We start from the raw sequence: 25,178 nt of genomic DNA, 5'->3' as shown, positions 1-25,178 counted from the left end.
GATGATCTAAGCGTGACCATCTAACATTTTTTGTGTGTGTGTGTGATGTGCTCAGAATAAGTGAATTGAGAAGACATTCTAAAGTTTAAGTAATGTAGAAAGTATAAATTTGGAAATAGTGGCCTCCAGAGTTGTAACCTTAAAATAAACCTTAGTGACGGGTTCTAAGTAGTGTAGGATATATTTGTCAACAGTATAAACCCGCGTCGCCTTAATTTCTTTGCTTAAACTGTCTTCAACTTGTCTAGTTCAGTTTATAAATTGAGATTTTATTTAGGAAAAACCTGGATGCTTTTAAGTTTTATCCTTTTTGTATGCTTCTAGTACTTTACTAAGCCAGACACAAATTACTAAGGTGTGTGACATATTGGTGGCCTGAATGTTTATGATAAGCCTTTTGTGTGAGAAATTTTCCTTTTGCTCTCTCAGGGGGAAAAAAAAAAAAAAAAGTCGTAGGAGAATTCTTGTTCCTACAGGTTGTGTAAAAGATGCCTAAACATACCTTTTTAGTTTCCAAGTATAGCTTGTAGAAAATTCCAAGTGTTACTTTGAAATATTTGTGATAGGAGCAAATTTTTGTATTCCTTCTCCTTCTACACTGGTCCTCTTTTCAAAGAGGTTATGATTACTTCCACTTAGTATTGGTGTTCAGTCTGTGGACTTTTGTGCCTAAACATACTAATTTTTATGGTACTATTGACTTCTTCAACAACGGATGTTTTACATCAGGGATACTTCATCTATCTGTCATGTTTGTATCTGTTTCTCTTCCTGGTACACCTTGACATTGACACAATGCCAAAACCTATCACATAATCAGGCCATGGTTAGTTGCTTCAGAGAGGAAAGGATGAAGTGAGCCAGAATTTGGTTTTCCCATTGGTGTAAAAAGATTCAAATGATTAGGATAAAAGCACATCCTGGGTAGTCATAAAGAGTGAATCAAAACTCAGGATTAAGCTAGAAAATGCATGTAAAACTAATCATCCAAAAGTCAAACCTAACTTTAATTTTGATTTTAGATATTTGAGTTTTTCATTACTACTTCTGACAATATACCATAGAAACCTGCTTCTTAAGGGTATCTATATATCTATCTATATCTCTATCTCTACCTCTGTCTATATCTACATCTATATCTATATCTATGCAAAAAGCAAAAAATGTAGTGACATTTTACTGATATTTATGTGTATTTTTTAAACAACAAGAAATTAACTTATATATCAAAGTAATAGTCTACCTCATTTTTTCAAAGACAATATAAAGAAAACAAAACACATTTGTATATATTGACAATTTGAGGAAATGTATTTGTTTCATTTTGTCAATATCATAGATTTTTGTGATGAAACAAAGTTGGCACTTCTACTTGCAGAGATATGTTGGGGAAGGGGGTGGTCTAGAAACCTGCCACACCAAGTGTGGTACACGTACCCACTACTAGCAACATCAACACCTGGGAGATGCTTAGAAATGCAGACTCTCAGGCCTCAGCCAGGCTTTCTGCTTCAGAATCTGCACCTTAGCATGGTCCCCAGGGGATCGCTAAGCACATTAAGTGTAAGAAACACTCCTCAGTCTAATTTATTCCTTGACTTTTTCCACCTCTCATCCAATTTCCTACTTCGTTTTTGCCCAGGAATCTCCCCTGGTTTTCTCAGCGAACAGTTTTTAGTTTCTCCTTTGGCTTGCTGTTGCTTCAGAGAGCAGATCTCAGGAACCCGGGCCCCCTCTTCATTGCCTTCCTGGTTGATCTTCTTGCAGCTGTGTCTTCCCTCTTTCTGATGTAATAAATAGCCTGAAACAGCTGGCCCAGCTCTCCAAGCTTAGCATTAAAACTTGCAGGGAGAACAACTAAAATCTTCCCAACAGGTCATGATATTTATAATACCTCAAGACCCAAAAGCAAAAAGCAAAAAAAAAAAAAAAAAAAACCCAGAAAATCGAATATGTGAATTATTGTCCTGTGCTGATGTGTAGTCGTGTATTTTTCCTTTACATTTTCTCTCTATATTATGTTAACCACAATGTCCAAGCGGAAATAAGAAGTGCTAATTTAGAAAATGTTAGATTAATATTCATTTGTTTTGTGAGAAACCGATGACATTCTTGAATAAAAGCCCCGCATAGCCAATTTAGGTTTGGGATCGAACATCCTTGCTTGTATAATTGCTGGTGCTTTTAAATTCAGTAAATTATTTTAATGTCTAATTGTTGCCATTTTCAATATGACAAGGATAGATGAATTTTGTGGTATCATTGCTGCAAGCTTTTCCATTAAAAAGGACACGGAATAGCTGGAAACAATTTTAAACTTGTGATTGTTTTAATTAATTAACCCTAATAAATAGCAGTGCACCTGTTTTTAGGTTAATAAGATATGAATGTAAACTCTAGAAAAAATATTATAATAACAATATCACACTATATTGAATCATTGAAAAGCTACTCTTTTTTCTCTTGTTTATCATATAACTGAAAGTTTGCATTCTTTTACCATCCCCTCCCTATTTCCTTCCACCTCCTGGCCCCTAGCCCTCACTTTTCTAGTCTCTGAGTCTCTGGGTTTGACTTTTCTTTTAGAGTCCACGTATAAGTGAGATCACACAGTAGTTGTTTCTCGGTCTGGGTTATTTCACTTATCATAATGCACTCAAAGTCCATTCATGTTGTCACAACTGGCAGGGGAAATCCTGTTCTTTTGATGTAGGGCAATGGTTTCCAATGCGATGAGGGGGTAAGGAGAGAGGTCATTTTGAGTTTGCCCTGTGAGGAGATTTGGCATTGTCTGTAGATATTGTTGATTGTCACAAATGGGGAGGCAGAGCACTACTGGCACCTAGTAGGGAGACCAGGGATGCCAATAAACAGCTTAGAATGAATAGGGAGCCTCCCACAACACAGAATGATCTGGTCCAAAATGATAGTGCCTAGGTTGAGAAACCCTTATTTAGGGGGTGAACACTGGTGCTCCGTTAGAAGCTATGGGTGGCCACTACACAGATCCTGGGAGACTACCAGTAGCTTCTTTAAGGTCAACCTATTTTTCCATCGGAAGCTCTAAATTCCAAAATATAAATTAAAAAACAAACAAACAAACAAAACAAACAAACAAACAAACAAACAGACAAATGATTCATTCCAAATTTGAAATATTTTTTTTTGTCATGGAATAATTATATCACCTGAGTATAGACAATTAGTATGTTTGGGGGAAAATGGCCAAGAGTGGCTCATACTTTCATGTATGCTTTTTCTGTTTTACTTTTTTTATTCTCAAGTATTGGGAAGAAATTTAAGGAAACTTTGGTTTTCTCTAAATGAAAATCATTAAATTAATACTAAAATATGCAAACTGAAATTATCAAGGGGTCATGAATAGCACTTCATTTTTCAATAATAGAATTCTATTTGACAGGAATATTTTCTACCACTAAGTTTGTTCATTTTAGTAAAGCGGGCACAGCAGTTACCTTCTTTACCCCTATAAACTAGGAATTATGTTTTGAATTCTGGGCTTAACTATATTCAGAAATTTCAGTAAATAAGTCAATAGTTTATATATTCTTTTGATTTAGAGGACAAACACATATATAAGCCCTCATGTATAGTTGGATTACAACCTAGAAAAATCTTTTGTTGACTGGGTACTTAAAAATATTGATTAACTGATAATTTCAATCAAATAAACTTTCTTAGTCTATTATCAATACAGAGGACAGATCAGAGGGAGATACAGCTACATAAATTTACCTTAAGAAAATATTTTATGTTGATTAAGTAAAACAAAGGAATCATGAGTCTTTACTCATTTAATTAAATAAATTCTAATGAGAAAAGAATAGGGGGAAGGTTGGGAGAATGTATGAAAAGAAGTCTGAAATGAGTTATTCATGTATATTTGTGGATAGTAGAAATACTTCTCAAAATTAGAAATTATGGAATTATTTTATTTTCTGCCTTCCTCCTTTTTTTCATATCTTTTAGTGTTTTTTTTTTTTTTTTCCTCTAAAGTTTTCGTTAGATATTTCTTGGTGCCTTAGTGATAAGATACTTAAATAAAAAATACTCTTGGCGAATTGAAACCCACCCACTGTTCTCTGGCTTCTCCATGGGTATGGAACACAGATTTTGTTCTGGTTTTCACCTGTTCGTGTGCTCCTCTGCCACTCTGTGGGGTGAATGTCCATTCATCTGAGAGCTAATCATGAGAAGTACAGTCATTTTGACAGAGAATGTTAAGTAAAGCTGGTGAGACTGGAGCTAAATTCCAGTGACTTCTGGGATAGATTTCCTCCTGGTAAAAAGAGATGGGGAGAAAATAAGTACTTCATGCTTCTGGGTTTGCCCTGTGAACACCCAGTATCTGGAGCAGCCGCCCTCTCCTAATAACCAGAAAGGTGGAGTCCAGTGAGCATTAATGAAACCAGCCAGGAACTCTGACATCTTGGAACCACTGAGTTACCTGAAAGAATACATTCCCCTTGTTTAAGCCACTCTTCTTAATAACTCTCATACTTGCAAATTAAAGTCATCCTGATAAAATATGCTGTTTTATCTTCTGGACAGATATCTTAATTTCTAAATGAAGGCTATGGTGATGCACAATTGTATTTTACAACGTTATTCGTATTTTCCCAAGTTATCTTTTTTTGTGTGTTAGCACAAATGATGCCAAAGATATTAGGTAGAATAGTGACAAAGAATAAGTTAAGAATCAGGACATATGCATTTGAATTCCAGCTCTACTGTTTATTGCTGTATGACCTGATGCAAGCCAATTAACCATCATTAACATTTATCCTGTTTAATAAAAAACAAGCCATTCCGTTGTCACAGCACTTTAGAGTAAATGAGAGTTGAGCAAATGAGATGTTTCTATATAGCTATGAATATATATATATATATATGTGTGTGTGTGTGTGTGTGTGTATATATATATATATGTGTATATTATATATAGATGATAATGCAGGTGAAAGAGCTACACAAATATCATTTCTTATTCTTAGATAAGTTTTGAGATTCTTCCATCCTAATCTAAAATCTTTTGCAAACTTCATAATATGTCTTCTTAAGTCTCAGTCTACACTTGATGTCTTGGATTTGGACTTAGGAGGAAAAACAAAAAAAAAAGACAGTATTTCCTGAAGTGCCAGTAAACCTCTGTCTCAATTAAGAGCCCAAAACATTTTCATTGGCATCACAGGATTGTTATTCCATTGAACATGAGCAGACTAAAGTTTGCATATAATATTGAACTACACTTTGAATTGAAAGAGTCAACATATGGTGGTTGGGTAGTTAATTTATTTATTTAAAAATTTTAAGTAATGGAAATTTCCTCAAAATTCTAGTATTTCTCCTTGAGTGAGGCCTGACTCATTTACACCCTCCTGGCACCCTCAGACTAGCACATAACACCTGTTAAACTCATCTACTTTGTTCTTTGTTTTCCCTCCACAGATTGTAACTGTACATTAATAAAATTATTTCATTGATATTATCTCAGCCAGGAAACTGAAAGCTCTTTGAGGCCAATTCCCTTTTCATGAAATTCTGTTTTTTTATTCTCCTCACTTTGAGATCCTGGATTAGTTGTCCATAAATTACAATTACCTGAGTAAATGAATAATAAAAGCTTTCCAAAACAAGGAAGAATAACTAAGCTAACACTGATTTTTGTATTTATGGAGAAAAATTTGATAGTTTCCAATTTGTTGTTTAAATGGTGTCTATCAATGATTCCACTCTCTTTTGAATGGAATAAAGTTAAGTGAAATTATATGTTACTATATGTGCACATTATATATGTACATATACATATATTATATACACATATAGAATATAGATATATATGTATAGCTATGCTAAATATAATACTATATGATTTTTTTGTACTAAAAGAGCTATTTTGAAAATAGTGCCAGCCTATGAATTGGAAATTTACTGAAAAGAAAACAAGCTAGTGAAAGCTCTATATTGAAGATTATATTGATTGTTATATAAGGGTAAAAAGCCAGAATCCTGCAAATAAATTCCATTTAATTGAAAATAGAAATATTTAAAATTGAATGAATCAGAGAGATTAATGGAAATAAGAAAAATACTCTCTAAAACAAGTCATTGCTTTTCTGTTCGCCAATATAGTGTAATAATTTACCTTCAATATTGGAATTATTGCTGTTTGTGTAGCCTGGTTTCTAAAAGAGTTATCTACCGGATTTCTAGCTTCCACTTTGTGAACAGTGTCTGAAATGTAGGAAGAATATTTTGACAACGGGGTGTCAACAATAACCACCTGGGATTCTGCTTTTATGAGTCACAGTCCAAATTCTGCTTCATATGCTGAATAGTCGATCCAGGAAAATCAAATTTTTGACATATGTGATATGTGATTCTTGGTGATTTGAAATTTTTCTGCCTCGAATGAACGAGTCTACATATTTTAAATATGTCACTTTCACCTATTGTGCTGACCTTTCAAGGAAGGACGTCTGATCAAATTAGAAAAACATGGCAAAGTTTTACAGTTCTTTTAACCTTGACTTAAAATGCACTGTAAAAGAAGAGGATATGTGGACGACTGGTAGAAATCAGGAAAGCCAGAATTTATTGTAACAATATTTAACTTGTTAAAATGAAAATGTTATCTAGCATTTGTTTTAATAGAAATTTTATCAGTGCTTCCAAACAAATAGAAACAATTTTTCTCTTGCTAATGTTGTGTATTTCTATGTGAATCCTCCTCTCTGCATCAAAATAGTGTTTATTTATATTTTGGGGGTTGGATTAGAATTTTTAAAATATTACATGTAGTGTTCTTTGCTTCTTTTACTTTGATGTACAGCTTTTGTGGGATTTAAAGCAGAGGAGACTTGAAACGTATTTGGATGGGTTTCATTTAGTTCAGCTTTGCTCATAAATTCGTTTGTGCTATATGATCCTCACTTAACATGCAGTAACTATAAAGTTAAATAAAAAGCTAAGATCTATTCAAATAATTTTCATTTCTATTTTGAATGTTTAAATAGTTCATAAATTCAATATGATCATTTCTTATTTACTTTTTAAAGTAACTTTAAAAAAAAAATCGAATCAGACAACATTGTGCTTCTTGTGGTTTCTCGTTTAATAGCATTTGTTAAAAAATATAACCTTTTTTACCAAATATTGTTACTTTATGCAACTTCAGATAAGTGTACTTTCTTTTCAAAAAGGAATGGTTAAAATAAAAGCAACCTCAAATATAAATATGTGACTGAAAAAATATGGTTTTCACAATTCATTATACATTAAATTTGTTGAAACCTGTGCAGAATAGCATATACCAGACTGACTATTAGTTTCCATATTGCTAAGAAATGTCCAGTTCCTTTAATATTTTAAAGAGTTTACTTAGAATAAACACTGTGTTTTCCAGCTTCCAGGTTTTTGTTTGAATATAAGATATAAATACAACAGATGAGTATATAGTCCAATGCAAATGAGTATCAATTCTGCTATTCCTTTAAGTATAATTTTGATGGAAATTTATAAAAATAATTGCCCCAAAGATTTGCTCATTTGTTTTTCTACTTTATTTATTTTATTTCATAAGTTTATGGTTTTGACCCTTAGGATTATTATTCTCTGGTGATTAATTTATTTTCAAAATTAAAAAAAAAAAAGAAAATTTGCCTATAAAGTATATGGTGTGAAACATTTTTTAAGTAACTCTCCCATGTCCAAAATAACTGGGGGCCTCGAAAACATTTAAATATTGTAATATTTATATTACAAACTACCTGGAATATTTCTTCAACCTTAGTATCCCATTGATTACCATCAAGTTTTCTTTTCTTTTTTTTTTTTTTCTCCTAGTGATTCTTACTTTATTCAGGAAGTATTGTATGAATAAAAACTTTTATCAATGTGGTATCTGAGGTCTTGGGAGGTGCTAAAATCATGTATCCCCTTTCCATGAGACCCAAGAAAGAAAACATCAGGGGGGTAGAGTACTTGATTTTCTGCATAGCCTAAGTTTATACATTATTTTTATTCATTCTGATTACTTTTTAATTTGTAAACACTAGTTGTTAAAAATGCAAATCCTGAGTTTCCAACCAAAACCTTCTACATGAGAAATCGTGGGGTGGGGCCCAGAAACCTGCTGTGTCACAGGTCCTCCATGTGGTTCTGATGCTGCTTAAGGTTACGCATCGCTGTGCTAGAAATCATTATTGCTGCAACAAGGCAGGCATTGCTTACAAAGGTACTTAGCTGCTGCTTGATACACTGTGGTGGTTCATTGCAACTTGTTACTTAATACAGCACTGTGAATGATTCATGATTAATAAAACTCTAGATGTTTTTTAAATTTAGGATCGTACAAGAAACATACAACAAGAAAAATCAGATGTTTACCAACGACTAGAAGGATCTATTGTTAGCAATTTGTAACCAGAATTGAGAATCATCACTTTAGAGTCATCACTTTACTTTAATGTAATCTTGGAGTTGAGTTTAAACTGTATGTAGTATCTTCAGTATTTGCAAATACTGAAGATATTTATACATCTGGCATCTATTGCTCATGATGAAAAGATGACATTAAAACAAAAAGACTAGAACAAAACATGAATTAAGTGATAGGGAAATGGATTTAAATAATATGAACATTCCCCATCAAGGAGTTACCAGAATATAAGGTTGTCTGAGCAGTAACTATGAGATGTTCCTAGAAAGTTACACAGATCAGCTTATAATGAATTTTATGTGCTTCACTAAAGATATTGGACATCAATCAAAGGCAATATTTTAACTAGGTGATTATGGAGGATGTTGTAATTGAAGAACAGACAGGAGTCAGAAAAAGCAGTTGGTAAATGGGGTCAAATATATGGTGATGGAAAGAGAACTGACTCTGGGTGGTGAACACACAATGCAATATATAAATTATATATTATAGAAATGTATACTTGAAACCTATCTTATTTTACTAACCATTGTCACCCCAATAAATTTGATAATAAAAAAAGCAGTTGGAAATAACTGAAAGTTTCCATGATGGGAAACTAGGATCCACCCTGTATTCCTTTGGTTTTGTATCTTAGTGATTTTGCATAGGTTGACTTTCCACTGTCTTGCTAACACTCTAAGAAGAGACTGTATTTTTCAAAGAATCAAATTATTTGGATTAACAGATCATCTTTATAATAAAGTCATAAAATAAAGAGAAGCCAAATTTGGTAAACTGAGTAAGTTGTGAGACATTTGGGGGCCTCAGTAGAAATTATCTAGTAAATTAAGGAAGACAAAGCAAAAGAAAAAAAGAGGGTGTAAGATGCTCTAACAGTAAAAGTAATCAAATTTCCCTTCTGTATGACAATACCAGTCAATGTTCTTTGGGGCCTGAAGTTAAGAATAAGCTAAATTTTAGAAAAATGTAAACGGTAATCTCCTTTCACAACAAGAAGTGACAAAACCATGGATCCAGCAACCAGGGAGATTCAGCCAGTGCAAGAAGAGGGAAGAAATGCAATATGGTGGTTTCAAAGAATCTTAACTCCCATTCTACACTTGGATATTTATTCCATGACATGGAAATCAAGAAAGTGGATAGCCATAAACTTTATGGATTTACTCAGAAGTCTTCAATGGAGTTTAAAGCTTGTGGATGATATGAATCAATTCTGTAAACTGTACCCCAAAATCATTTGTCACCTGTATGCTTAATGTTGGATGGATGTGCTAGGTGGTTATTTCTCAAAATAGAATTAGTGATATAATTTCCACTTAAATTTGCCTATTCTCCTGAGTATTGGAAAGGCAGTAAACTACAGTGTAATCATAAACAAACAAACAAACAAACAAAACAAAACAAACAAAAAGACTGTAGAATTTAGAGAAAATATTTGTTGATAGAATTGTTTCATTTTTCATTAAGGGCAGCACAATTTTATCTTATTTGAAGCAGTAAAGTATATGTAAGTAATCAATTTTAAAGCTAGCAGCGACTTTAGAAATTATGGAGTGCAATACCTTAATTATGTAGAAACGCAGCTAAAGCTGGGTGAGTCTTCATGACTTGCCCAAGGTCATATCTTTGCTTTCTGGGTCTGAGTTCAGTGGTCTTTTCATTAATCCTCTCTGTTTTGGCTATGGAAAGTACCAAAGAAGGATTCAAGATAATGTGATTTAATTTTTAACAGACTATATACTTCATAGAATTTCAGGATAATTTTGTCTGAACATTATGCCTTATGGCACCCTAAAAATTAACCAAGTCTTGGGATACATCAGTCAACATACAGCTACTTTTCTCAGCTGTTGAAAAATGCTGATCTTTTATAAACCCAAGAGGAAAATCGGTTTATATAGGATTATTATTAGCTTTCATTTCTTGTGTATGCATATCCCCTCATCACTGCTTGATTTATGAGCTAGGGACTGAGCTGTCACTTGATGACTAAAGATTCTTAACTCATTCTCTGACAACTGAAAATTGATTTTACCTTAGATTCACATATAAATCTGAATTTACTTGTATTGAAAGAATATCTTCAAATGTTAGCTTGTAACCAAAACAAATCTCATCTACTTTTATTTTTCATAAAATCCAATAAATGTTTTGAGATCTTTTAAAAAATGGTACATCATTTTAATGTGAATAGTTCCAAAGTAGAAAGGTTAGATGCATTACATTTTAGCTAATAAATCCTCTTCAAGATTTAAAATGTTTCCAAATTGTTAGTTCTACTTCTTTTTTCATTCTGAACTGCTAAACTTCAGTCATTTTTTATTGGATACTTTTTATTGGATACTTTCATTCTGAACTAGTAAAATTCAGTCATTTTTTATTGGATACAGAAATATGTGGTGTGCTTATGTAGCCTTAAAAATAATTTGTTAATTACAAATTAAGGTAACAAGTTAGTTCTTCAACAAATTTTGAAAACTAAAACATAAAAAATAATACAGGAGTTGTATAACCCAAAATATCTGTGGTTAAATTTGCCATAGTGATCATTCCTTCTAAATAAATACTTTTTCTTTTCTGAAATAAATGGCCTTAATTCAAAGAAAATTTCAGGAGTGATAAACATTTGGGGGAGGACTAAGGATGATAGCATTATTCTGGAAAAAAAAGTATATGGGGGTATTAATAGTTTCCAGAATCTACTGAGTTCTGAATAGTTTACACAGTATAAAGGGGTTTTGTAAAATCTTTAGAATATTGGAATTAATTTATCCTGTTGTTCAATAATTGCTTGAACTCCTACTATGTACTGGGCACTACCATAGACAGTGGAGATGCAAACAATACCAACAGCTAATATTTCACAAAGTGCTATGATCTATTTCTAGTATTTTCCATGTATTAACTCATTTTATTCTCACAACAATTCTATGAAGGTGCACTCTCATTTTATAGAAGAAAATAATGTCCAAAGAGTTTAAATAACTTGAACAAGATCATACACACAGGAAGAGTCAGAATCAGAAATGGAAATCAGGCAGTCTGATTCCTTACATTAAGTATATCACCTCTACGCTATACTGACTCTTGTAAGAGAGGTAAGGAAGATATTTCCTTGGGAAGCTTACAGTTTGGTGAAAGAGAATAACCATGGAGCAGCAACCACAACACAATGGCAATATCACAATACACTATCACACAGAGTGTGTCATCAGTTCTGCTTTACATGAGGCAGGGAAAATTATATCAAGAGGTAGTGAAGCTTTAAAGATAAGTAGGAATAGACCAAGTATATGTGACTGGGGACCACACTCACAAAGCACAAACTATAAAACACAGTGCATGCTGAGAGAAAAAAACAGGCCATGTCATCTGAAAATAGGTGGAGAAATGGGTGATGAAATTTTTCCTGTTAAAAAAGACAGAATTATAGACTGAATTATGAAGAGCCTTGTATACCAAGCCAAGGGGTTTGGATTCTCTTAATGGAAAATTGTTAAAGCAGTATAGGAATTAGAGTTTACTCTGTGACTTAGGTGAGAGGTTCAAAGAAGAGTTGGTTTATTATGGTCATCCAAGAAAGATATCTGGCAGGGCATAAAAGGAAGGTGATAGATACTGGGTCATTTAAGATGTCCTATAAGAAATGGTGTCAACTGGATATAGGCAGAAAGGAGATGGAGAATTAAAGTTTAATTTCTATGATATTATGTGTGTGATTGATGATGACTGATGTATATCTTAGTTTCTCCTAAATTAAAGTTTCTCAAATTTTAGAACACATCAGAATCAACTGTAGGACACCACCCCTATAGTTATGGATTGCATCAATAATTGTGCTGGTCCAAGGACCACACTTTGAGAAACAACGTCCACGATCAACATTAGGGGATTCACCTGCAAATACATCTGAATAGCTTGGTTTTATGGACGTTTAATAGACAAAAATTACATGATTTGAAAGGAGAGATGCGATCTATTCTCATGCTGTAGATACGTGTAGTCAGTTAAGTTTGAGAATAGTCAGTTGAGATTAAGAATATTTTTTTAATACACTGTCATTGTCACACACACATCAAAATTTACACAAAATGTTCCATATACAGAGGGTGCAAAAAAAAATGTACACACATTTTAAAAGATGTTATCTATGTAGCAGTAGTTTGCCATAATCAGAAGTGCCTGGATGCTGATGGTAACCACTTTGAGTACCTCTTGTAATTGCAGACATCAAACGTGACTATATATTGAGTATTACAATTTTAATACAGTTTTTTTCCTTACTTAAAATGTATATATACATTTTTTGGGGCACCCTCTGTATATATATGTTCATATTCATCTTTATATATGCACACACATACGTATGTCTATCTATAAGACATATCATAACATACAAAGTGGCATATTATACACTATTATGGCATTTGAAATTCTGTATCATTACTTCAATATCATGAATGATTTCTAAATTACACAGAACTGGCTATAATGACTAAATTTTTAAGTACATGGCCACAGGCAGTTGCAGATGTCATATAATAATACACTTTTAAGGTTTGGCAGATCCATCTACAGGGATTTTGGCAGTAGAGGGTCTTTAAAAGCAAAAAGTAAAGCTTTTATCCTATTGTTAATTTTACATTATATGTCATTTACAATGTAAAACAGGTACTTTCTCAACAAATATTATAAAACAGAGCATGATATGTGATAGACAAAGAGGAGGTCATCAGAAAATAAAATATAAAATTTAAAATAGAATCTAAATGACAACCTTAGGAAATGTTGACCAGATAGCTTTTCTTTCAGTATTCAATTTTCCTTTGTAAAATACTGAGATGATTAGATGTTACATTTGTAAACATTATGTGTTTATTTGTTTATTATTGGAAAACTAAAATATATATTAAAATGAAAACAGACATATAAGAAAGTTGGTAAAAGGACTACTATAAAGAGTAAGAAATTATTCAAGTACTTGTTTTTAAATTGTCTAAAAGATGGTGGGGTCTACTGTCTATGGATTTACTGTTTTATAAGAAAGACTCCTCTCTCTCTCTTTCACTGGGTTTAAAATTTTAATTTATGAGGAAAGGAGACAAGAGATGTAAAGTAAATTTTATTTAACAACACATGAAAATAACTTATGAATAAATTAAGATTATATGTCAACATCAAAAGTTATACAAAATGTTCCATTTTTCATGAAACAAGACCAAATTAATTGAAATTTAATTTTCTCTAGGTTTTTTTTTTCTTGTTTTTTTTTGTTTGTTTGTTTTTTTAAAAGATTGAATGGTCAGAGAATAGTCACGCTTTTAAAATTAGGGACAATATGCATTAAAAAAATCATGCATAACTTTTAAAATTGTACAACATCCTTTTAGAATATCCATTGAGGCCATTGAGGATTGATTCAATCTGATAGACTGAATCAGACTTTTCAATCTACCAATCTCCAGAAAGTATTGTTATTGAAACAGTTGGTGCATGCATCTATTTATTTTTGATTTATGTCACTGGCACTTTAGAAAGAGAGAGAACAAATCACTATCCTTCCTTAATTAGATAGTTGCAAATAGAAAATATAGTTTAATTGGAGTAACAATGTTGTAAAGTAATTGTAAAAAGATACAACAATATTGGGACCTAAAAGTATTGAGTCACAGAAAGCTAAAATGACAAAACGCAAATTTTAAAGCCTGCACATTCTAATCAAAGATTGTAGCTCTTTAAAAGAAGATAGAGAAATGGCAGTAGAAACTGTAGTATGCCAGGAGACTGTTGAAATGGAGAAAACCATGCCAAACCAATGATAAAGTATTCTATACGTCAGTGGATTTTGTGGAGTGGATTTTGTGGACTATTGGTTTCTTCCTGAAACCAAGTATGTGTGACATGATTTTACAGACAGAAACGTAAAGGTTGCATGAAGTTTTGCTTTTGAAAAGCATTCATTCATTCTGTAAATAGTTAATAAAACACCCTACTTAATTGAGGCAGTGCCAGCCAATTTTTAAGGTACTAGTCTGAAGATAGAACAAGCACTATTTTGAAATATCAGTTGTCTTCTGGATTTCCTTTTCTGAAATAGAAAACCATTGAAACTAACCAGATAGAAGCACTGTATCATCCATCAAACATTAATCAGGAACTTTAAGTGATTAGTGTGACCTTATTTAAGAACTACCCACATTAAATACATAGAAAGAATAAGAAAAAGCAGTATAGAAATCCTACAGAAAATACAAAAGTTGTATATCTTTATCTTTATTAAATTTAAGAAGTCAGAAGAAGCCCTTTAAATGCAAAATTTAAATGGTGTGTCAATATGTGATTGACACATAATATCAATCATGTGTCAATCACATATTGACACACCAGTGATTGATATTAGTTAATAGGAACTTTTATGTAATTTTTCCTGTTATCCCCTCAGTCCATGTAATAAAATAATAAAATTTGTAATAGTGTTTACAAGTAAAGGCACAAAAATGGTTTCCTATGTACCAACACCAGTTTGTTCTCAGGTAGGACTACAACCTACCAGCAGCAGCAGATAATTCAAAGGACCTGCTGCTGTATATCAATTTCCACATCCTCGGCTCTCTGTTCAGTGACACTAGTGATTGGGACAGAAAAACATATGACTCTTAAAGGATATCAGTGCCATGCAAATGACTTCATGATTAATTAAGCACCTATCAAGTCCAATTATGTACAGTCATATAACAGACACTGCAGATACTGAATTCAAAGTGATAACAAACAACTAGAATTCTATGGGGTATATTTGATCAATTGAATAAATGCTTTGAATTTTAAACAAATGGAAAATCATCAGCAGTCTTCAGGAAATTTGGACAGTAAAATTTGACACATATCCCTAGTGTATGTATAACCTTTTTGTATTTTATAGGTATAGGTAGCTAATGTACATTGAACATTGGCAGAAAAAAAGAGAAATTTAAAAGACTAAAACAAATAATATCAATAGCAGGGACCCATGCACCTCATTTTGGAGACCTCCTAGTGTAGATGATAGATGGTCATTTTATGACCAAGGGTCATTTTCACAATTTGAAAACTCATGTAACTTCCCCAACTGCGTATACACGCCTTTGAGAAAGCCTCAATATATTGATAACAGATCATGTAACATTCTGCGTTACTGAAATGTTTACCAGGTATCAATTTAAGTTTAATATGTGTTGAGATTTTTTCATATGATTAATTACCTACTTCATATAAAACAATCAGAATGCAGATTGATACAGGCAGAACAATGCATCGTCTGTACCTGTAGGACATTCATAAATTTGATGTTTTTAGTGTGGGATTTGCTTCTTACAAGTTTGAACAAGTTATAACACATTTTCCTGTGTTATACATACTGAGGACTGAGCCCTGTGGGAGAAGACATGCTCGATGGCTTAGCTTTGGTAATGAGGGAAATATTATGAACAAATTATTATTATAAGGGAATGGAACAATTGATTCATAAAAGCAGTAGAGAGGTAAACTCAGGTATCATGGCTGGGTTGTGTGCCACTGAAAATCATTTATGTCCAATTGCCTACTCCAAATTCTATTCAGTCTTTTTTCCTAATGAGAAGAATCCTTATTTTATTCAGACTGACACTGTACCCTGCAAAACGAATACATTTCCAGCTTCTATCAATTCAAAGTGTGTCTATATAACAAAGTTTTGGCCAGTGTGATGAGGTAAGCAAGGGTGTGGGGCTTCTAAGAAAATGCTGTACAGGAAATCTGGCACTTGGATAATGACTGGCACTGTAGCAGCCATCTTGTCATAGTAGGGTGAGAGCCACATACTGGGGCTGGTGTAGGAAAGAGCTGGATGGAGGGAGCCTGGGTCACTGATGATGTCAGCAAATTGCCACAGCAGATGTAAACTGCCTACTTCAAACTCTTTATGTTAGAAAATTAGATTTTGTATATTAATGAAGATTTTTCAGGTCCCATCACTACCAGTAGAACATAACTACTAACTAATATACCAACCATATATTATTTGGAAAAACAACCTAAGTCTAGTATGGGTATGTGCAAACACATACACAGTCTGTATTCTGTATATAAATATCATATTAGAAGTAATAGAAATTTAATATATACAAATTAAATGTTAATACATAAAATTAGCCAATCCATTTATAACCTGGTATATCCTGAGCCTCAAGAATGAAAACTCTTCTTCCAAATTCTGTTTGCAGTGATCCATCTACCTATACCTTTAAGAATAGTGACTGGTGGTTACAGGAGGCTGAAAGTGGGACTTTTGTTTTTACAACTCATAGATATCCCTGTTAGAAAACTATTTTAAAAGGCAATATTGTTTGAAAGGGATTTTTCATTAGATGAAAGTTTCTATCCACCTTCAGATTGTAAAGTAGATTTGTGTACATTATTTCACGTACATTCTTGGGTATTTTAATTCATTTTCTTTCTGGATCATAAAAGTAATCGTCATCATTATGGTGTTCATACTAATTTGTATCCATGTGTTCTCTGCTTTATCTGATTACAATACCAAATCCCATCTCTAGTTCAATGAATGATCAGAGGCAACACAACACACATAAGTCATATATACGTTAGAATTAACGAAATACTCTCAGTTGTCTACTTCTGGTAAACGTAAAACAATGTCTTCATGCTGTTTCTTATTATGATTAAAGGCTTTCAGAAACTACACAGACCCTCCTTCTCCACCCCCAACCTCCTTTCACATATGGAAGTTTTAACTTAGGGTCAGGACCATTCAAGACGTCTAGGTGATTTTACTCATCTGTTTTTATGAATAATACTTAGGACCTAAAATATTCATACTGCTAAACATTTTAGGGAGGACTAATGGAATACAAACCATTATATATATAAAAAAAAACTGGAATTCACATTGTTGTTCTTTCATTTATTGTTTCAACCTTCAGAAACTTACTTATAATTTTCTAAAACAACATGCTTAAATCTCTCATCCAGTCATTTGTTTTTGCAGAATCAAAACACGATATAACACAAAATGAACACTATTTTTATGATTATAGGAATACCTTTAATGCAAAAATGAATGTGAAAGAGCGATTTTTAGCATGTTTCTAGATAAAAGAGTAAATGTAAGTATATATATGTTGAAAACAGTTTGAAAGTACTTATTATGAAATAGGAACTAAAGTCCAGACTTTTAGGTACCAATCTGCTAGGTACATTTAGAAAAGTCTCCCTAGGTTCAATTTTTAGTATCTACCTGTAAAATTTTCTCATTATTTTATTTTCTATTTTTCATAAATAGTAGGTATATATCCATAACCTGAAAGAGCTAAGTGGAGAAAATCTAAATAGAGATTATTCCTATTATAAAGCATATTTAAATAAGCACAGCTGTAATAATCATTGCACTATCTGTTAGTTACTAACTGGTATGTATAAAATACAAACTATAGATGTTTAGATAATGGAGATATCCATGATGAACTGGGATGGTTAGGGAAAGAGGCCCTCAGAATTGGACATTCAACTTTGCCTTGAAGAGTGTGTGTAAGTCCGAGAGAAGACGAGAATGCTCCATAATCCCTGCATGGAATTCATGCTCCCGTGCTCTCCTGCTTATTTCTTTCACACTAGTGGCAACTTCTTCACTGATGTTGCTGTTGCCTTTTGTTTCCAGACGCCCCCAGAATGCAAATTCACATATTTAACTTCCTTCTTAACATCTCCATCTCAAATTAAACCGATTAAATACGGATTTCCTTTTTCTCTCCCTATCCCAGCTCTAAAACACACTCCTGTAGTCACCCTCCTCTTAGTTCATGGCCGCTCCCTCCTTCCGGGTCAACTTTGATTCTTCTTGCACATTTCACTTGCAACGCTGGTAAATCTTGTTGGCTTTTCTTTCAAAATATATCAAGAACAGAGCCACTTACTACTTCCACTACTACCACCCTGGCCAGGATACCACCATTCCCCCCTCCCCCCGGATTATTGCAAAAGTTGAGCTCTCTGCTTTGGCCTTTGTCCCATTACAGTTACAGTCACATAGAGTGGTCCTATTAAACTATTAAGTCAATAGTACAGTAACAGCTGTGCACATTGGCAGAGGGATAATAGACCTGGTGGGGAGGGGTTATCACTTTGTGAGGGGTGTAACTGTCTAACTACTACATTGTTTTCTACACCTGAAACTAATAACACACACACACACACACACACACACACACACACACACACAGAGTAGTGCACCACTCTGACAATTAAGTTCTCAAACTCTTCCTAGAAAAAGTGGTACATACCTCATTGCTGAATATCACTATGGTGACCTTCAAAGTACTCCCCTTGGGAAGCTATGCATCGATGCCAGTGCCTAGTCCATCCTTAAAGGCAATTTTGGAACTCCTTTTCTGTAATGGCCATCAAAGCTGTTGTCGTATTACCCTTGAGGTCCTAAATGTCATCAAAATGTCTTCCTTTCAATATTTCCTTTATCTTTGGGTAAAGAAAGAAGTCATTGGGGGCCTCATCAGGTGAGTAGAGAGGGTGTTCCAATACAGTTATCTGTTTCCTGGCAAAGAACTCCCTCACAGACAGTGCCATGTGAGCTGGTGCATTGTCGTGTTGCAAGAGCTCTTTCGGGATCATTTTTGCACACATTTTTCTCATGCCAAGATTTTCAGTTAAGATTTTCCTAACTGTTTCTCTATCCATGTTTACTTGGTCTGCTATGCTTCTCACAGTCAGCCAATGATTTTGACACACAATTCCATGAATTTCTGCAATGTTTTGATCAGTTCTGCTCGTTACTGGCTTCCCTAACCTCTCCTCACGAGTGACACGTTCTCTCCCCTCAGAAAAATGTTTAATCCATTTGTACACTGCTGCTTTCTTCATGGCATTATCCCTATAAACTTGGACTAACATATCCCTGATTTCACTTCCACTCTTGTCTAGTTTAACAAGAAATTTAATGTTTTATTGCTGCTCTAATTCAAGCTCAGACATTCTCGTGATGGCACACAAAAACACGCAACAATAATGAACACCACTCAGAAAGACACCACCACACGTCGACACGAATACCACTGTGAGACACTGATATACCAAGGTTATGAAACATTACCAAGCTGTTTGTGCAGTACTGCCAGTGTAAGCCCACGGTGGCAAGTTCACAAACTTAATTGTCAGACCTCGTGTGTGTGTGTGTGTGTGTGTGTGTGTGTGTGTGTGTGTGTAAAATATTAAGTCTACTATGTCACTCATTTGTTCACAACCATCCAATGGTATTCATGTCACTCAGAGTAAAAGTCAAAGTACCTAATAATTGCCTACGTGGCACAGATGATCTCCCTCCAGTGATATCAGTAGTCTTTTTCTATCTGCTTCCTCATGCTCCATCCTTGCTGGCCTCCACTGTGACCTTGAACAAGTTAGGTCTGTTTCTTTTCTCTGGGTGTCAGCACTTACTCTTCCCTCTTCCTGCAAATGTAGCACATGCATGAGGCTCTCCCTTTCATATCCTTCACGTTTTCCCCTTCAAGTGCCTGCCTCTTAGTAAGGCTTGCATTGATCACTCTATTTTCAATGTCATTTCCTCCCTTCCCCAACACTTCCTGGGGCACTTCTACTTGTATTATTTCCATAACACTTATCACTTTCTAAATTTCTGTAGTGTATTTAATTTAAAAAATTAATTTAAAAAATTGTACCCTTTTCTTTAGAACAAAAAGGCAGGCCTTTTTTTTTTTTTTTCTAGCTCCTTTGTTTTCCAATTTATCTTCAGGGCCCAGGACAAAGCCTGACAGAAGATGAGCACTCAATAAATATTTGTTGAATGTTTCAATAAATACATAAATTAATTAATTAATATCAATGGGCTGTATATGCTTATATAATGACAATGAAGTTGTGTGAATAGAGTACAGAAAATTATAGTCTCTTACAATTTTGAAAATACTGGTCTGGAGCCTAGTTTCAGAGACTGCTTTGTTTAGTAAATGGCTATAATAAAAGCATATTTTAAATTCCTTGATCAAGTTAGGGTTCATTTTATCAGTCATGTAAAAAAATTCAATCATTTGGCAGTCGTTTTGTAAACAACTGTCTGTAATTGGTAGATTGGGCAAAAGACTGAAAAACGTAATACAAAGTTATCAGAATTGAATGGGTAATGGTTTAAAAATAACGGAGCTTTAAAAATTAATATTTTATTTGAGACATTAGGGAGGTATCTATATGTTTCATCCAAAGATAAATGATATACTCAGTAGGCCAATTTTTTTTGAGAAACACAAAAGTATATATAAAATGACTTTGATTATAGAACAATAATAATTGTAAAAGATGGAGAATCAATTTATTCAAAATCCAGCAACTAGTGTTGATATATAAACTTTAAATTCTAGATAACTATGGAATAGGTTATTATATATTCGCTTCTCTTTATTGAGCTAAAAAAAATCCAGGCTTTATCTTTTAAAAACCTTCATAAATAACAGTCTTATCTTCATTTTACTTGTATTCTTACCCAGAAAGCTACATATAATTTTAATCATTCCATTTTGGTGCTTTTACCTATACAGTTTAGAAAAGGGAATTCATCAATAAAAAATAATAGTGCTAAAAGGTTTGGAAGAGTTTTGTTTGTTTTCTAAAGATAAAATTTCATTAAAGAATTCTTGAAGTCTGTCAAAGTAACATCTATTAAGCACTTACTGTGTATGTGTCTGATGGTATTGTACATCAAACAGGACGAGATGACTATATGATATGATTTCCAGGTTGAAGGAGTTTTGGAACTAGTAGGGAACAGAAATGTAAAGTTCGTAGATAATGAGGAGTATTCCAAAACATGAATAATAATTTCATATAGGCTTCAATTTCAATAGCTTAGAGACTAGTTTTGAAATTGTAACTATAATTTCATCCAATCTATGTCATATAAAGTTCAGAAAACAGATAAAATAGCTGTTTCTAGTTATGTTAAGATTATCGAGTTGCATTTATTGTGCTTACCTTGTGTAGGGCACTGTCAATATAGATTATGCATGTTGTTTCATTTAATCTTTTCAAAACTGCATTAATTTCAAGTATGATATTAACCACAATGGTGCTACTACAGATGAGAGGGAAAACAAAATAATTAAATAAGATTTCAGATTAGATCAACTACAATAGCAATCAATTTTGATTGTAAGGGTTGCTTTTGCATTGTTAACGGTAGAAATTCTGAAAAGGGCAAGAATCAATACTTTTTCACAATGCCAGGCTTCACAGAATTCATTTGTAAAAGAAAACAAACAAGCAGTAAAATAACCACAGTTTTAGTTGTATTTTAACAGATTTAAATTATAAAAAAATCTTCTCATATACCTTTTGTTGAGGGTTGAATTTTTTTGAGAGTGAAAATATGGCTTTAGTGATTTTTTTTTACATGATCACCCTTTCTCATCTTTGAAAAAACATTGAACAGACTCATGGTTTATACAGTATGTAGTTAAATGTAGCTCAACGTTGAGAACCAAGTCCTGCTGCAGTCCTAGGAGTAATTACAGCTGTCAGTGCTTTCAACATGAGAAAACAACCTCGTTTCAACTTTACAAGAAACAGATTGTAAGTATCTGAAAAAAAAAAAGAAAAAAAAGAAAAGAAAAAGAAAAGAAGAGAAATAACAATTGTTATGTGATGAATAGTGTGGTGATTGTTCAACTAGTCAACTGGTTCATTTGAAGGGATATATTTACTGGAGGCTGTTGGGAAGAAGATACAGTTTATATGCAAGTTCCAGAGTATTTTATGAATGAACAAACAAAAACATGAGTACTAAATATCTTATCAGGACAAGACAAATGACTAGTAGACTGTTCAGGGTAGAGAAATGATGTCTAAAGAAGTCTTAACTGCTTTCATGTGAGTTTTGTTTTCTGTGAAAGCACTTCTTTTGTATCTCTGGGTGTTCCTCACATCTGGTTTATTTGGATGTTAGAAATCCAGGACTTCCTTATACTAAACAAGAAGAAAGTAGATGAAGTTGGCAAAAATCGTAAATGTGTTATAAAATGAAGAGCAAATACTCTTATTTTTAACTGATCTCCAATAAGTAAAGTTTATATTTTAAGCAATTTGTTTTGCATATAGTGCTTCCTCTCTTATTCTGTGTGTGTGTGTGTGTGGGGGGGTAATTTGATGTGCTTTTGGCAAAATTAGGACAAAGGGCCAACCTCAAATATCTGAGAAACTGGCAGAAAATATAATTTATATAATCTATTGCTTTTGGTTTTTATTCCACCATGAAGTAAGACTTCAAGGTCTGGTTTTCTAGTGTCTACTAATTTCTCCTTCCCCCCTTTTAGTAATGAAAAACTGTTTGTTTGTTTTTCTTATCTTAGGCAAAAATAAAAATGAACTGAGTTGGCAAATTATCAAAACCAGTTAATATGCAAAAGATAAAAGATGATATTATAATGCCAGATAGGCAAATTTTTATTTTAAAAACTAAGTCTACTATAAAAGTGTTAAACACACACGTTTTTCTGAGTGCTTCTGGTAACACCACTTTTCTTTATCTCTTTATATTCACATATGTCCATTACATATTTTTTTTTCCTAAACAAATTGTAATAAGGGCAGCCAGATGACCTAGGACAGAAAACAGGACACCTCTTGTTGCCTGGACAGGTTTCAAAATTGACACAGCATCAGCGCACAAATGAAGTCAGATAATGTGGCAGAAACAAGGTGTCTGACTCTTAATGTGTAGAGTGCAAAAATTGAAGGAATAGAATAAACTTTAGTGGACAGTTCTGGTTTGCAGATATATAAAATTGAAACTGTGATGAAGTGAAGGTTTCTACAGAGATAAAAGCCAGGACACTGAGGTAGTGTGATCCAGTGTCCCAGTCTTGGCCAACTGAATTCCACCCTTTTCTGATTAAATCACACATTCCCAAGGTTTACTCCAGAAAAATTAAGAAAAAAAGAGATGCCTACTTTAAAAAAAAAAAAAGGAAAAAAAAATGCCAGCTATTTCTTAATGTAGCTTTCAAATAATTTCTAAGCTTGCTAAACTAAATGAATTCTATTTGACCTCTATTAACAGGCACCCTTTCTCATACTTCAGCTGTTATCCATAACACCTGTAGCAAATTCCTATGCAGTTTTTTCACAAAGCCAGATCACTAGCGAAGCTGGTGGAAGGGAAAGAGGAACAAGTTGCAGACAATATCACATTTCTTTTAGGTGTTTTTTCTGATTTCCTTTGAGTTCTGGAATATGTGCTTAAGTTCATGATTATCTACCTAACCATGCTGTTTCAAGCAGATGGCTGTTGTAAAAGGGTAACATTAGGGGGATAAAGACCAGGCCATGGAGGCCCAGAAACAGAGATGAAACCCTCTGGGGGCTGATAATGTACATATATTGATTTCACAATTATCCTATAGGTGACTAATTCTAGGAGTTGTCTCTGCATGTCTCTGGAGATGCAGTGGTAAAGAAAGAGAAAAAGTTACCCTTAAAAGAGGGAAGTTAGAAAACAAACATCATTAATAATATATATGGTGTTATATGCTAGGGTGAGATATGCTATGGAGGAAAATAATACGTAAAATAGCATGGAGGAAAATAATAAGTAAAATTAAAGCAGGGGAGAGAAATATGGAGGATCCATGAGTAAGGTTGAAATTTTAAATAGGATTGACAGAGAAAAGCTTGGGAAGATTGGGGACAGAGCCCCAGAAAGTAGTTTACAGGCTCTCGGCCTCACGTGGAGGAGTGCTGGCTCGGGTAGTAGATGGCCGTCAGCTGTAGCCAGTTAGCCAATTAGCCACCAATATAACTGCTGCGGCTACGCTAGCAGAGAGAAGAAGAGAAAGAATGGGGGCTAGCAAGAAGATGGTGGCTGGGCTGGCAAGTGTGGATGGCGGTTTGCGGACAGTGTGAATCCAGCCTCCATTGAGAGTATAGTGCCGCCAGAGAGAATATAGTGGTATGACTCCCTTACCTATGGTGGTGGGTGTTCCCTTACCGTGGGTGTTCCTTTTTGGCCTCACCATATCCTGCGTTCTTGTATGGGGAGCGGGAGCAGAGACCCCGCATGACAGGAAGGTATCATAAAGGTTTAATGGTGGTAAGGCCTTTCTACCTACCTCAGGTGGAAGACTCTGCATTTGTTTGTTTATTTATTTATTTATTTATCACATACTCATGTAACGCAGTATATAGCAATGCTTTAAAAGTACAAATTAATTTAATCCACATGGAATCCTATGAGACACACTCTGTTATCATTTTATTCATGAGCAAACTAAAGTAAATAGAAGGTAAGTAAATTACCTAAGGTCATATAACCAATAAATGGTGGAGACAGGATTTAAACATAAACACCTCCAGCATACTCTAAATCACTTTTAAGTGCTTCTACAAAAAGTAGAAACATGACTGTAGACTCTTCAACTCAATTGAACATCACTTTTAATGCTAATGATAGAGGTTATGTGGTTTCTAATTGTAAGACCGCATCTCTTAGTTTTCCATTAAGGTACAATTGTAAACTGGTGAGGTTTTATTTTTTTATTGTCTATTAAAATGAGATTTGAAAACGTACAATTTATCGGTTGGCTATTTTATTTGGCCAGGAATTCCCAAATTTGTCCATCAAAGGCTATGTATTACTCCAAAACAATTTCAGATTAAAATT

At 33.7% G+C, this 25,178-nt stretch overlaps 1 protein-coding gene across 2 annotated transcripts in view; it reads left to right on the top strand.

Annotated features, from left to right (window-relative positions):
• Positions 1–25,178, top strand: part of EPHA3 (EPH receptor A3) — a 356,820-nt gene that overhangs the window by 19,232 nt on the left and 312,410 nt on the right. The window lies entirely within an intron of this gene.

The sequence above is a fragment of the Rhinolophus sinicus genome, chromosome 17, assembly GCF_057876585.1.
Source record: "Rhinolophus sinicus isolate RSI-liver-muscle chromosome 17, RSI-T2T, whole genome shotgun sequence".
NCBI lineage: Eukaryota > Metazoa > Chordata > Mammalia > Chiroptera > Rhinolophidae > Rhinolophus > Rhinolophus sinicus.
Note: the sequence above shows the minus strand (reverse complement) of the source record. Positions and strands in the feature narration are given on the sequence as shown.